This window comes from Chaetodon auriga, chromosome 17 (genome assembly GCF_051107435.1).
Source record: "Chaetodon auriga isolate fChaAug3 chromosome 17, fChaAug3.hap1, whole genome shotgun sequence".
Taxonomy (NCBI): Eukaryota; Metazoa; Chordata; class Actinopteri; order Chaetodontiformes; family Chaetodontidae; genus Chaetodon; species Chaetodon auriga.
The window spans coordinates 9,364,281-9,377,913 of record NC_135090.1 but is presented as its reverse complement, the minus strand read 5'-3'; positions in this window follow the sequence as shown (position 1 = coordinate 9,377,913).

The window sequence follows — 13,633 nt, the reverse complement described above, 5'->3', positions numbered from 1 at the left end:
ATCTCAGCAGCTGAGCCAACCGCAATGTTATATCCCCATAGAGCTGCTGCTAGCTAATGAATGCCCATAGCATAGCATTACGTGCGCATGCTGCTTTGACTAACTGTACACAATTCCAGCTAAATAGGCTCCTATGGACCAATGGTTTTATGCCAGTGACTTTCTTTCTTTCTTAAATTGTTATTTATTTCACATACTTTCATTTTTTCTTTGTTGTGTAGAGATAACGAGTGTGATGAATGAATGAGTAGAACTGCTTCTGACATGGCAAAATGAAAGAGGGAACGGCGGATTGATCTCTCTCCCTCTGCCACACACACACACACACACACACACACACACACACACACACACACACACACACACACACACACACGCAGTAGCACCCACCTGTTAAAGCCACTGCCAGCATGCACTGCAGGAGCATGAGCACATAAACACGCACACACAGGCACTCACACACCATCTTGGCCACAGTGAACCTGATCACAGCCCACACAGGGAGAAAACATACACATAGCGTCACTTGCCAAAAGAATCACAGGTTGTTGTGTGAGAGCGGTGGATGACTAAGGCAGGGAAAAGAGGAAGTCAGAGCCTTTTAGCGAGCAGAGGGGGAGAGGAAAAACACTCAGCTGGTTCTTTGTTGTCGGCAGAGCAGAGTAAACTACACTGTGGTTGCTCTGCTGTTTTTATACTTAAAACACATTCCAACGACTCTGCCTCCCAGTAGAGCGTTCTCGTTCTGTGAGCTCCTTCACATCTGAATGTTCACATCCTGCACCGTGTTTTGTTTCAGGTAAGAAAATGAGCAGGTAAATATAGATGAGGTGCACCTTTGAAAGACCTTTCTCTGTACTTTCTTTTTTGTCTTCTCCGTTCCCTCCCCTGCAGCTAACCCTTGCATCCACTCCTGAGTGAGCTGGTAATAACTATCTGCTCCCTGTTCACCTTTTCACCTCTCATAAGGTTCAGATGTTGTGGCACTGTGCGCTCAATGCTGGGCGCAGCTCTGCCACTAACCTCATGACCTTATCCGGTGACTTGCATGCACACACACAGATAAAACTCCCTTGCACGTGTGTCATGCCTTCCCGTGGGCCCTGCTCCAGTCATGATGGCAGACGGCTGAAACTCCTTAAGGAAAGTGAAGTCCACTGCGGACGTAGCAACACACACACACGCAAAACCATATTGTGGAGAATTCTCTGTGGACTTTCTCGCATCGCTGCTTCTTGGCCCTGAGGGAGAAAACTCCTTCTGTCATGACGGGGCCACACTGAACATTGTTCCCCACAAACGTTTGAGCGCATTCAAAGATGTGCTGAATTTTCAGACTGCTGAGTGAAAACTGTCCACGTTCAATTAGCACAATCAAAACATGTTTTCATAAATTGCTCCCGGCTTATCCACATTGTGGTGTGATCACAGTTTGCGCTGTTCGAACATTTTCAGTATGCGTGTGTGTGTGTGTAGCAACAAATCCGAGGTGTAATTCACAGCTTAGGATGTTAGGAAAGCTTTAATTATATGATTAGGTGGTGAGAAACAACATACATCTGCAAAAGCGTGATTCTTTTAAGACAGTTACAGTCTGAAATGTACAGACGCCGGTTTCTTTTCAGCTGAAATAGAATGCCCAGTGCTCTTGACAACTACGTTTGTTTGTTGTGGAACAAAATGCTGCTCTCTTCTATATCCTCAATGTGAGGAAACAGTGTATGTACAGGTGTGTTTGTGTGAGTGAATAAGAAAAAGTACAGCTGAATCATTCGTAGTCTTCTCTGTGAAAGCAAACATCAATCTCTCCCAAACTCCAGCCTGATGCATCGATATATTTTCATATTGTTGGGACAAAAATTATTAATTCACATATTTGAATTAGCTGTTGTTGTTGTTTTTTTTTTTTAAATACCTGGGAGTATTGAAAGAAGAAAACTAATTATATTGCATTACCATTGTTACTATGGTGACAGCAAAGCAGTGGATTTATCTCCTGTTGATTCACTGCCAGTGGGATCAGCTTGGCTGCAGGTTGTGAATTACAGTGCTGGTGGATGCACTTCCTGGCCAATAACAACTGCAACTCGAACACACATAATAATGCTGACTTTCTTTCAGCAAGCAGAGTGGAACAGTCATGGAAAAATGAATAAAATAAAAAGTGGACGAAAGTGCAGCGGCCGCTCAAACTAGGCTACATTCATCACAAAGTGTCTGACCCAATACTGTTCATCAGGCAGACCTGAAAAAGGGCTTAGGACTAATAACCTTGTGTCACACGGCAAAGATTTACAGGGACCTTTGAGCCAACTTGTGGGAAACTATTATGCAAATTTAGCACATTATCTCGCCTTTCCTGTCTTCTCCATCACTAAAAACTGTCACTAATGTGCTCTGCCTGCTGTGTGGGCTACATACAGACAGGGAAGAGACAAACAAATGCAAGCAAACAGGCAGACATGAGTAACTTGATGTTTTTTTTTCTCTATCTGTCTCTTTCCCTTTCTTTCTATTTGTCTTGCTGGGTCTTTCATCCTCACACATAGAGACACTTTGTCAGACTGATGTATACTTGCGCAAAACACGCGGTGTAAACAGAAAGACAGAGAGCAAACAAGAAGACAACTGAAAGACGCTCCTCTCGCTCCTCATGTAACCACGTCTGTATGGACAGATTCTCTATGCACACATGAGCATCCGCACAAAGCCGCACTCATGGAAGCATACAGGAACAAATAATCATATAGCAGTGAGTAATCAGGTCTGCAGACCTAATTACACTCGCATTTGGCGTGTAGTCACCCATGAGTAGCCAACCACACCAGGATAAACAAGCCCCTTGGTGTCACATCCCAGCAATAACAAGGGCAACAGTTGGGTGGGGACAGAGGGCAGGCCAACATTGAAATAGAAAAGTATAAAGAAACCGCCCACTCTAGAGTACGATTTATACTGCCCTGTAGCACAAAATGACCATAATATATCTGTGAAATGCTGAAAAGGTTAACGATGCATGCCAATGACTCAACAATTACTTTGCCATGTGCTCAGATTTCTGGCCTTCAGAATCACTCCCCAGCCTCCACTGTGAAGCACATCAAAACAGTCCCCGCCTCGTAACCCACCTACTCACATTTTCCTCTCCTCGGCGATGGAGGACTGCGCTTCCAGTGAACAAAGGGTGCTGCAAGACATTTCAGATAAGCCGCATTAAAAGCCTTATTTTACAGCGAATGACAAAGCCGCAGCATTATGCATCGTGATCACTTCTTCACTGGACTGAGAGTTTCTGTTTGAATGAAGACGTTTTGTTCTCTGATTAACTAGCTTGCTTGTCTCTGTTGTGACTTTATTGCTTGTTACAGGTCAATGAAGCGCAAGCAGACGGCAGGGCTGGGAGGTTGAAGCAGTGCCAGAGGCTTGTGTAGGGAGAGTCGAGTCTTGTTGGTATTGTTGCATTCGCTGGTGATCGCTGGTAAAGGTCAGGGGGTCACGCATCGCAGAAAGCCAAGTTGTCATGTCGTTGTTAGTCACGTTAAGTGCCAAGTGCTCCCTTTTTTCTAAACATTTGAAGTAATTTGACTATTTTCCAAGGCATTTTCAGGATAATTAGGAAACAAGGTGTGTGTAAATAGCTTGACAAATCCCCCAAAAATCCCATGTGCATGAAAAAATGGCACTTTAATTAAGAAATCATCTTGGGAAGAAAAAAAAAAACACCTGAAAGCAAGTGTACTCATGTCACTCTATTTATCTCAAAGCCGCTACATATGCACTTTGAATTTTGTTTACTTCACTTCCCACAGATACAGTTTTCTATTCCACAAAGAATCCCCAGGAACTAAATTGAGGTGAGTCAGTCAATCATGCAGCGCTGCTCTATTTAATAGGACGTGCTGCATGCTCTGCTCACAGGAAGTCTATTGATACATATATTGTGGGGAACAAACACTAGTTGTTCCTCACAGGTTCTAAGTTAAAGCTAAATGTTTTGGCTAACAGGCTAGTAAGACACTAAAAGATCACTGGCTCACCTGAGCATACTGTCACTATGTAGTAGAGGTGTTTCCTGACTGTGAGATAAATGATAAGGTGATCCAAAGTAAGTGATCACTGTCCTTTAATGTATGCTACAGTAAAATAACGTTCTATTTCTCAAGACGCCATCTTTTTTGGAGCAGAAAGCTGAAACCCAACATTTGATGTGATTATAGGGAGGGGAGTACAGAGGACTGGAACTTGATTTGAAGCTGCAGGCTGAAACCAAACTTTTGAAGACAGGCAGATGGAGGTTGAAACTTGGTTTGATATTTGCTGCACAATTGGTCCACTCAATTGCACACTGGGCTGGCAGCTGAAACTGGAACTTGATTTGGGGCGTGCAGGGTGAGCACAGAGCAAAGCGGCAAACCTCGGGGCAGCAGAAAGAGAAATTGTTTATTAGAACAAGAGGTGTATTTGACATGAAACCTAACTGCGATGATGACAGTTACGGAGACAAGTGAGCAGGCGCAACACACTTGGAGTGAATTACACCAATTGGCAGGAAAATTAATACAAGATGTGACTGCCAGGCATTTCTAATACTGCACAGATTCAACTGACATTCCCTCCCAGATATGGCCCAATTTAAGCTGTTTGACTCAGTGCATTAATTCAGCAGAAGACATTAAAGCCTTTTACATCATCTTGACTCACATCCTGAACACGTCCACACATCCACTTAGGCTACACCTCTCGGCGTAGTCGGACGATGTGACACTGAGATGGTTGTTTAATCACGAGGTCTCCGACTGGATTGGGCGGGTCGTAATGAAAGCAATGAGAGAGACTCACAGGACACCCGGACAGGACATAGTAAAACAAGAGCAGGAGTCAGACTGACAAACCAACATTACGCTGCCTTCAGGTGGTTGTTGAACATAATTACGAGTTGAGAATAAAATAACAACATAAAGAAAGGGGTTAAATATCACAGATGATGTTTATTTTCTGTTGTTTGATATATCTGTCTGACTTCCTGACTAAGCTATGGCAGACAACTTGAGCGATCTGCTCTTGTTTGGTAATGTTTTACATGTGAGCCATATTCTCCAGTGGTCTGGCAGTCCTTGTGCTTACATGCTCATTCCGCTGATGCCATTTTTTTTCCTCAGTCACTGGTCTGCATGAATTTCCCTTCGCTCTCACCACCATCCCAGCATCCACCTGTGAGCCAGCTGTGATACTGTTCAAATTAGTTTATTTAGTTAATGAACTTTACAAAGACCACAATTTGAAACTACTTAAAAAAAGTAGCAGTCAGAATGAGACTGGTGCAGAGAATTGGCAGACGAGAATTAAATACCAATGAAAACATCAACACCAAGTAAGTCAACATAACCATTGTTGTGGTGATGGCCTTCATTATCACATACCTGTGATGTCAGTGCCGTATTCATCACTGTGGATACAACTGAAGGTGAACAGACATAAAAAAAAAAGGGAAGAACATAATCACACTGCAAAAAAGATGGAGGATAGACCCAATAGCAACATCTTGAACTTATAGTAACCCCCTCCCAGTCTCATCTTGCTTTACGTAGAGCCTCAGTTGCTCCTGGTAATTGTGCAGGCTTAAGTTTGAAGTATCATCAATAGAGAAAAATTTATTAGTTTTAAGCCTTTTTCTGACATTGAGCAATTTCTTCTCTATTCTCAGCAGGGAGACTGTTTCATGAAAGGAGAGCACAGTGTACAGAAAGCTCTGCTACCCGCAGTTCTCTTATTCACTGCTGTGATGGATAAAAAGCCTGCATCTAGTGTTTGGAGGTTGCTTGGTAGTGTATGTGTTGAAGATCAAATACAGAGAACACGAGGCTGTTGGTCTTTGTCATGTGTGTTCGCAGAGGCACACTGAAGTCACATGAATGGGAACCAGTTAATGACAGATGTGGCAGGTTTTACAGTGTGTAGTCAGGGAATCTTCTTTGTTTCTCAAGATTCTGGCTGCAGAATGCTGTAAAAGATGAAGATCTGTAGTAGGCACAGAAAGTAGAAAACGAAACAACAGAGAAGTAATTAAATAATGATGTTGTAATATAAATGCACATAATACAGAATCAGCCTCCTAGGCACCAGCATCTTCATTTTGTTAGTAATGAAAAGAGAAGGTTTGATGCTAGTAATAGTTTCACCACAGATATGCATTTCAAATGCTGGTCAAGGTCTATTCCATACAACCAAAGTGTCAGATGGCATGTGAGTGCAACAGAAATGAATGGAAATGTATCAATGTTGTTACGAAGAGGGAACATGTCATGCCTAGCAGCAGAACGAATACAGAGTTTACAGCTTCTCCAGTGAATATTCTTAGATGAAGATTGGTTCAGTTGACTATAGTGCTAGACTGCTAGAAGTAGAAGGTCCAAGGAACCATTGGTCCCCCTGTTTTACACCCCTGTCTCACATTCTTAAATCACGAATCACTGTATCCGTTGTGTCTGGCCTCCTGTCTGGCTTAATCGACTCTGTGCATCCTGATGTGGCGTCCGTCAAAAATAAACTAGGCGAGTATTCTCTGTGGAGCAGAATGGAGAAGAAGGGCCGTGATGCGGCTCCCGTAGCGAATGCTGTACACGTTACGATATTATGTAAACTGAAGCAGGCCGAAATAGGATGGAAATAAAATTTGTGTTTTATAGCAAGCATCAGTGTAGGCGCTCAGCAGGCTGCTGTTGGACACATGTAAACACTACCTGATGCTGCACCTATTAGACACCCGTGATGAGAGGCAGCTCCAGCCAATCCAAACTCACACAGAAGCAGGACAGAGTGGGTAAAAGACATTGCTTTGAAGGCTTGAGTAGACTTGTGCATGCGGGACCAATTTGTAGCCTAATCCCTGTGAGCAGAGGGAGTCAGAATGCTGGGGGTTTCATGCGAGCATGAGAGAGGACTAGCTGATGTGCAGCTGCAACTTTGTATCTAAGGGAAAGTTAATTAGACGTTTTGCCCATAGGCAAAATATATTTGGCAAGCGCAGGCAACCAGCCAATCAACACACACATTTTGAAAGTTCACGTGAACTTTGTGAAGTTTGTGTGAAGTCTCTGGTCTATCTAACGCTACACACACTTACTTTATTGCCCCCCACTTTTGAAATGAATCCAGCGATCTTAGCCAGGTGTAATGTACAAGGTGTTTATAGTAGAAATGATTCCACAAAGAATTACCATCTGACTTTGCTTTTCCCCTCAGCTCTATGTACTGTTTTAGCTCATTTTCAGAAAAACAAAGAACAAAAAAAAAAAAAAAACATAAAGCAAACAGCATGAGCAACTAGCTAGTAAACACAGTGGATTTAGGTAGTCAGAGACATGTCTCCAAATGAATGCTAATGTTGCTTTGTGCCTGCTGGATGTATAATATCCAATTCTCTGCTAACATAATCACCATGTCAATTTTAAAACGTGTTATGTTTACATCTTATTGCACTGCCCCTGAGTTGCAAAGAATCGGTTAATGCAGGCTTAAACCGTGAAGGCACTCAAGTACCAATGTAGCCTTCAAGGGGGTTGACCTTATTAAAAACCTTGCTCAGGTCAAGCAGTAATAATGCATATAGAATGCTTCAGGATCAATAACTAGCAGCTAAAACTCAGACTACTGTACATAGGAGCTAAGAGGGAGGTGTGAGCATGTGAAATCCCTCTGATTGTATATAGATTAAAGACAGGACTTTGCTCAAAGGACCAATGTGAGAGTTTTATAACACCGCTGCAACTGGAGCTGCAGTTAGGGCAGCTTGTCGCAAAGACTAATGAAATTAGAGCCAGTTGTCAAGCTGTGGCTGACGTCGCAAGTTGCTGCTATTAAGTCTGTGCTGCTGGAGATTGGGTTTTTGCTTGGGGCATGGCTGATTGACATATGAATCTGCCAGCACAACCACAGTACACAATTCTTATGCTCCGAGATAATAAGACTCATATTGCAACATGTGCATACTATTATTGGTCATGTCCAACTGGTTTGGGAACAATGCTAATATGGAAATGTGAGCAATCTGTGAATTTGGAGCATGGCTGGCCATGACTAAGCTAAGCTTCATGAGCTTTGCTGGCCTGATGGAGAGACTAAGTTGGCTAGGCTAGTGCGGCCATGGAGGTGTAAGTATGGGCATCTATTATTCAAGACATAATTATGCAGTGGGCCGCTTTGTCAGCCAGTCAATCAGAACCCAGCTTTTCATTAGGCTGCCTGTCATTGCACTGCGCTGGAGGCATGCCTCTCACACACATTACACACACACACAACAGTCACCCATATACACATACACACTAAGTATGCCCATGAACACAAACAGACACAGATGCACACACACCATTTTCTCTGGCAATATATCATTACAAAAACAAGAGGAAGCTTCAAGAAAAAAGTGCCGGGATGACAGTTGCTCCCTCCTCTCATTTTCCTACTCTTTCGTCCAACAGGCCCCCACTGAGACTCAATTTAAATGCCAAATGAGACTGATTGGATTATGGTAGAGTCAAATCTGAGAAAGGCAGAGTGAAAGAGAGGAGAGATAAGAGGGGAGGAAGATATAAAGGAGGTGCTGAGGGAGGGCAAAGAGGTGAGGGGCCCTTAAATACAGAGCAGCGGTGCACCTTGCACACATTGTGCCTTCCTTGATTGCACTTAAGTGTGGAACTGGTAGCAATGTGTATAATATACCCTTGTGCTTTCAAGTTAAGGTGGCTGTTGGTGTCCTGCTGTTATGTGTACACTACAAGAGGCTGCATGCATACTCACTCTCACTCTCTATTTACTTGAAATAGAGCACAAGTTACTCCCAAACAGCCTGAGCCGTGCCCAGGGTGAAGTCCTGTATCCTAAGTGTTTCCAATTGAGCGAACAAGAGGTGATTAAGTTTCTCCTTATTGCCAACAGACTCCTGATTTGAGCACACACTCCCCCTGTCAAGCTCATTAGCTGCATGAAGTGGATAACAGGATGAGTGAATGAAGTTGATCATGTCAGGTTTCCACAGCATATTGCTGTTTTCTCATAAAACTGGCTTAATGTCTGCAGCGAATGAGTCTCCATCTCCATGATGAGCACTGAGTTCATGCTATCAAACAATCAGTGACAGCGGTGCAACCCAGTCAGTTTTCTCTGCTATTATTTCTCGTGGTCCGTCAGCGTCATCGTCGTGCTGAAATGCTTCATTGATGAAATAACACACATCCTGCACCACTGATGGGTGCAGTCAGAGTTGTGCTCTGTAACCACACCTAAATGTGACATCACAGTGCACTGACAGACTATGGAGTACACTTGTACATTCGTGCAGCAAGAATAAAACAATAAATAATATATCATCTGATACATATCCCTAAAAATAAACACCAGGGCTTCACAGTGTTGCATAATGTTGCGTAAACCTGACTGGAATACATTCCGTCTCCTCGGACACAAGGAAGAATGATTGTCAAAGAAAGCTACAGCTGGCTAAAGCGCTTCCACAGACTCTCCATCTCTCTCTTGTGAAAATGCCAAGAGAGCATGCTACGACTGAAAGGGCAGGGAAGAGAGAGGAGAGAGGCAGGCAGAGGGTCAGAGCCATGGTGAGAGGAGGACTAAAGGAGAAAGAAGAGCAAGACAGTGAGACTGAGATTCGATAAACCAAGCTCGATTTGTCCAAAACATGATTTAATAATATGCAAGAGGAGAGAGAGGTTAGAGGTTAGAGGTTGATGACTTCCCAGCGCTCTGACAGAGAGCAGTAAGATGAATACAGAGAGCATGAACTCCTGCTGTAGCACCATGTGTTTGACAGTAACAGGGATCTCATAAATATGCATGTCTGCATCCTGTACATGCGTTTTTTGTGTTCAGCTGAATATTTACTCTCCTTTTGACTGAGACGTCTCATTGCCACCCAAATGTGAGATGGGTGGTGCGGATGAGAGGAGGAGCGGGGGGGGGGGGTCCGTACTGTAGGCCTCAGGATCAAAGCAACCCATGTGTACTAAAAAAAAAATAAATCAGCTCCACTCCACTCCAGAGAGGAGTGACGCGCAGTAATGATGTTGACTCAAGTCTGATCCATGTGTACACTTCCTACTCAGTCAGCGTGCCCAGAGAGAGAGGCTTGCGTTTGTGGATGTTTCATTTTCAAGGGGGAGTGTGCATAATAAGCAAAGTGACACGGGACTGCAGTGAGAACTACAGTACACCAAGGCCGCCAGAAAATGTTTGAATAATGTCGCCTAATTGGTGCCCGATATGTTTGGAAGCAAACAAGAGCAAAGAGAGCAGTTAGCTTTGACTTAGCAACAGTTTAGTCAGTCACAGAGCGGCTCACGGTTAGCGATTGGCCCGCTGAGGAAGGCTTGTGTCTGGAAATACAAAAACAAATGTGGCTCATTCCTGAGCCCATTTTATTCGCGTGTCGGTGGAAAGAAAGACCTCCATGCATCACAAATCAAAGCATCCTCTACTGTAATATTGCATCAGTGAACTCCCCTTCCTCCCTACCCTCATCCCACTGTCTCCCAGTCTCTCCCCCAGTCCCTCTTCTCCTCAGAAGAGCAGCAAATGAACAATGAATTATGAATCTTTGGCTGTTAAACAGTTATTCAAATTGTCGACAGATTTATTTAATCAGTGGAAGACAGAGCCAACAACACATGAGCTGGCTGCCTGCAGGTATGTGTGGATGCTAATCACGAGTGTATTTAGAATACGGGGAAAGCAGCTTCATTAGCCAAGATGTTCAACAAACGGAGTGGGCGGGCAACGTGCAGGAAGTGCTGGGAGAGAATGGTGGAAGAAAAGGAAGAGGTGATGTGTCGGAGTTACAGGACGGAAACAGGGTGGGTTTTGATGAATTGTTAATATATGACTATTGATTAATGCAGATTTAATGCTGAATCTCTGATCTGTTTCTGCATTTTTTTTTTTTTTAAAGAAAATGAACAATTTTAACATTTTTTTCCCATATTAGCTGTCAAGAGGACATTGGGTTGATTTAGTGTGATGTGTGCTATACTCGAGCAATTCCAATCACTTCCTTGATATTTAAGTTAAGTACTTTGGTGTTAAGGTTATAGGTTTCAGTTATTAGTTTTACTACATTAAAATACATTTACATCTGGTATTAAAATGTGATCTGTACTCAGACACGTTACCTGTATAAGGACAAGGGTATGTTAATATAAGTGAACTGTGTCATGATCAGAATGTGATCGGATCTGCCTGACCACATCTGGAGGTAGTCTGGCTCGCACTGCGGTAGGATCAAAGATATAACTTGCTGGCATCTGTACACAACAAAACATTGATCCAGTTGTTTGTCTGTAGCTAACATAAGATATTGGTTGTTGTTGAATTTAGAGAGTGAGCAAGCAGGAAAGGCTGAAAGAGACATGCCTCTAATTACTGATTACATGTCTCCTCTGTGTCATGAAAGGACCCAAAGATGCATTTTAACAGAACTGTTTGAAAAATGAAAGTGATACAGGTGGGAAATTAATGATATAGTAAGAAATGACTGCGTGTACCACGGTGTGCTTTGCACTCATCTGTGCAGCTGATCCACTGTTAACAAGGCATATAATTTATCTATTGACAGAGAAGTCTACACACTGGGACAATCTGACACAATATTTTTTTATATAAAGGAAGGAGTAACTTAATGTATTACACTTGCCAAATTTACCACAGGGGGGAAATAAATAAGTCATTTTCATAGTCAGTGTTTCACAAAGTTTGCCTTGCAACTCACAAAACTCAGTGATTTTTTTAAAGGGAGTCTGGGGCTGTTTTACTGCCACCTCAAATTGGTTGAATCCGATCTCAATGAGGATAATGAGAACACGTTAAAAGTACCAGATGTAAGCGCAATGGCAAGATGAGATCGTTATATGTCCAATTTTAATACCACATGTAAATGGGCTGTTATTAGTGGTAGTATTATAATACTACTAAAGGATCAAAAGGACGCTTTGAACTATTTGTGTGATACTCGTAATAATTTTGATATATCAAAAAATAGGGCAATAACCAAAGAGAAAAAAAAGATATTTAGTACAGAACTGGTTTAATTTTCCCTCTAATAAGCATACAGAAAAGAGTAATCAAATTCTGTAATCACCTGGCATCCAACAGTGGTGTCAGCCAAACCGCTGCGAGGCCTTGGAATCCCTCACAGTGCTATAAAGGACTTGAGGACATCCCTGAGAAGATCTGACCCAAATTATCAAAAGAAAAAAAAAAAAAATGTGTTTATTTAACTACATTAAAATGAAATCAAATGGCTTAAAATTGAGACTTCATATGTTCGTTTGGCTGCGCTGCATAAGCCTCAAATCAAGACATAAAATGAGAGGTAGGAAGAGCTGTGTCTGTTATGTACCAGAAGAGATGCAGCACATGTCTACCATTGCTGCCAAACCTGCATCCACCTGCCTGAAAGCTAATTAAAGATATGACAATGGCCGCACATATTTTTCCCATCAATTCTTCTCCTCTACTCACTCAGGGAAATGTCAGGTGACTGTGTTTTTGCCCTTGGTTTGGATTAACAGGGGATTTGGCTCGCAAAAGAACCTCCAACTTCTCTGGAACAATCCCATTTTGAGTCACAAAAGCTTTTGTTTTATGGATAATGTTACCCTCCATTTTCTTGAAATGCTATGGAAAAGCGACTTGCTTGACTGACTGCCGCTATGTTTTATGCATTTGCTGGTGTGTGTGCGCGTGTTGAGGAGTGATAGTTAATGTCTTTTGACTGTGTTTTTGCATTGCAAAACTGTTTTAATTGAGGCACTAACAACACAGGAGAAAAAGCAATCAGTGGGACATGAATGAAAGAGAAACGGCAATGAGTCAGCCGCAAGGACAAGGGCCTTGACTGCCTCTCCACCTGATAATGCTTTTGATCTGATGTGTCACAAGATGATGCACTGTTGACAATTACCTCTCTACTGCAGCACTCAGGAAAAAAGCACTCTCACTGTTCCCAGCCCACATATGCTCAGGCACACACATGAAAACAAGCTTTCTGCCATTCGTTGTGCCATTTGCCAAGACCACTTGGACCAGCCCCCAACCTGTTGAGCACAAAGCCGAGATAAGATGGATTTAGGCCGCCTGTCTCTCTTTGTGTTTCCCAAGCAAAATGTCAACAATACAAGGTGTCCTGGGGAGTGGCTCAAACTAAATACCTCTCCTCTAACAGTCTGTCTGGCCTCTGATCCCCTTTGATGCCACGTCGTTCCATTAAAACTCTGAAAGGATCTGGGCCCCTTATCTTCCGTCTGCTCCGCTGCAGTCATGCCATCGCCAGCGAACTGCACACCGCTTGTCTTACCTCAGGGTGTGTATGTGTGTGCACATGCGATCTAGGATGTAATACTTCCATGTCTTTGTGGACGTAACCACATATGTGTGCGTGTGTGTGTACTAGTGCAGGTAAGTGGCTGTTGATAGTCCTCCTGGCATTGTGCAGAGCGCCTTGACTGACGTGCTGTATTAAAAGTGTCACTGTTGGGTGACATGGCTGTGATAAGGAGCCAGTGAAAGTCATCCTCATTAAACATCAATCCTGCTTGGCTTACAGGCTTGTTGCCCTGGGTGACATGCTAGA